Raw genomic sequence first — 2,866 nt, forward strand, 5'->3', positions numbered from 1 at the left:
ACCAGTCTATACACGGTCCCACAGTTGACAGTGCATGTCAGAGCAAAAACCAAGCCATGAGATCAAAGGAATTGTCCGTACAGCTCCGAGACAGGACTGTGTCGAGGCACAGATCTGAGGAAGGGTACCAAAAATATTCTGCAGCATTGAAGGTCCCCAAGAACACAGTGGCCTCAATCATTCTTAAATGGAATAAGTTTGGAACCACCAAGGCTCTTCCTAGAGCTGGCCGCCCGGCCAAACTGAGCAATCGGGGGAGAAGGGCCTTGTTCAGGGAGATGACCAAGAACCCGATGGTCACTCTGACAGAGTTCTAGAGTTCCTCTGTGGAGATGGGAGAACCTTCCAGAAGGACAACCATCTCTGCAGCACTCCACCAATCAGTAAAAGGCACATGACAGCCTACTTGGAGTTTGCCAAAAGGCACGTAAAGACTCTCAGACCATGATTCTCTGGTCTGATGAAACCAAGATTGAGCTCTTTGGCCTGAATGCCAAGCATCATGTCTGGCGGAAACCTGGCACCATCCCAACGGTGAAGCATGGTGGTGGCAGCATCATGCTGTGGGGATGTTTTTTAGCGGCAGAGACTGGGAGACAAGTCAAGGCAAAGTACAGAGAGCTCCTTGATGAAAACCTGCTCCAGAGCGCTCAGGACCTCAGACTATGGTGAAGGTTCACCATACAACAGGACAACGACCCTAAGAACACAGTCAAGACAACGCAGGAGTGGCCCAGCCAGAACCTGGACTTGAACCCAATCTAACATTTCTGGAGACACCTGAAAATAGCTGTGCATCAACGCTCCTCATCCAATCTGACAGAATTTGAGAGTATCTGCAGAGAAGAATGGGAGAAACTCCACAAATACAGGTGTGCCAAGCTTGTAGCTTCATACCCAAGAAGACTCAATGCTTTAATCGCTGCCGAAGGTGCTTCAACAAAGTACTGTGCAAGGGTCTGAATACATATGTAAATGTGAAATTTGTTTTTTTATTTTAATAAATTAGCAAAAAAATTAACTTGTTTTTGCTTTATTATTATTGGGTATTGTGTGTACAGTAGATTGAAAAAATGATTTAATTCATTTTAGAATAAGGCTGTAACATAACAATATGTGGAAAAAGTCAAGGGGTCTGAATACTTTCTGAATGTTGGTAACCCCTTGAATAAAAGTTATAATTCCCTCGAAGCCGTTGTTTGCAGGATATATTGGCATGCTTTGCAACACCTGTGCCAACATATTCTCCAAACACCGGCTTCTCTGACATCACTTAAATAGAATTCTATACTTCACACTGGAGTATCCCTCAATCATGTAGTGCTTATTATAGAAGTGTGTAATATTCTGTAGAATACACTCCACACTGCAGTACCTTTCAGTCATTACTGTTTTTCTCAATTGTGTACAAACAATTTCTGGATCTGTGTTGAAATGTATAGAACACCTGATCATTTTCTTGCCTTAGTACCTGACTTGCATGTATTATACCACCGTTTGCAAAACATTGAATACAGAAGTGAACAGTAAATGAAACATTTACTGTTAAATGTTTTATTCACACAATAATGTGTGCAATTGTGTTCACTGTTTCAGTCGAGTAGTAAATAGTACTGCACACAATTCTAAGTCATCCCATCAGTGTCATTTCATGTACAATATATGGAAAGATCTAAGCAATGGGGACCGGCTAATTTACAATATTAGGGACATGCAGAGAATTTAGGTTACTTCTAACTTTGGGTTACACCTAAATCATCTCCAACATTGGGACATTCCATTTCAGAGTTTTGCTCTGGTGTGGATTTAGGCCTATACATTCCTATCAATTATACAACGGGTGGGTCTAATCCTGAATGCTGATTGGTTAAAAGCGCATTCCAACTGTGTCTATTCCACAAATTACCACCGGCTAAATCTATGACGTTATTATACCTATTTACTACGTTCCATCTGACTGCGCTATCAACTGTCTCATCAGCCCAGGCAGGGAAGTTATAAATTTGATCTCCACTATAAAAAAACATCTAGACATGATCTCACATTTCTTTTAGACTAACACGGAACCCAAACCGGCTGCGCGTGTGCGCCATCGTGCATACATTTATTTTGCGCCCCCACACCAAGCGCGGTCACGACACGCAGGTTAAAATATCAAAACAAACTCATTAATTACATTAATTTGCGGACAGATCGAAAAGCATTAAACATGTATGGCTAGTTAGCTTGCACTTGCTAGCTAATTTGTCCTATTTAGCTAGCTTGCTGTTGCTAGCTAATTTGTCCTTGGATATAAACATTGAGTTGTTATTTTACCTGAAATCGACCTGTTCCGACAATTAACCCACACATAAAACGGCCAACAGAATCATTTCTAGTCATCTCGCCTCCCAGGCTTTTTCATCTTTGAATTTATATGGTGATTGGGATCTACACTCTTACCACGACAACCGGCAAAACATTTAGTCTTTCAATAAGCTACGTGGGTATAACCAATGAGAAAATGGCACGTGGGTACCTGCTTCTATAAACCAATGAGGAGATGGGAGAGGCAGGACTTTCAGCTCGATCTGCGTCAGAAATAGAAAGGAGTTCTATTTTAGCCCATGGCAACGCAGACGCTCGTTGGCGTGTGGGTACAGTATTGAATTAACATGGATTTCTAAATTTATTTTGTGACGCTCGCACACGCGACGTGTCAGGTCTGGTCAGCATGTAACATTTCGTTTTCAACAGCAGAGATTTGTATACATTTTGCTGTCTGTCTCCCCCTGACATTTGCAACATTGCTTCAATATTCAAATTCGATCTCCAACTGTCCTGCTTCTATAAACCAATGAGGATGAACGCGTATGGGTCGGGACGG

This window comes from Oncorhynchus clarkii, chromosome 24 (assembly GCF_045791955.1).
Source record: "Oncorhynchus clarkii lewisi isolate Uvic-CL-2024 chromosome 24, UVic_Ocla_1.0, whole genome shotgun sequence".
Lineage (NCBI taxonomy): Eukaryota > Metazoa > Chordata > Actinopteri > Salmoniformes > Salmonidae > Oncorhynchus > Oncorhynchus clarkii.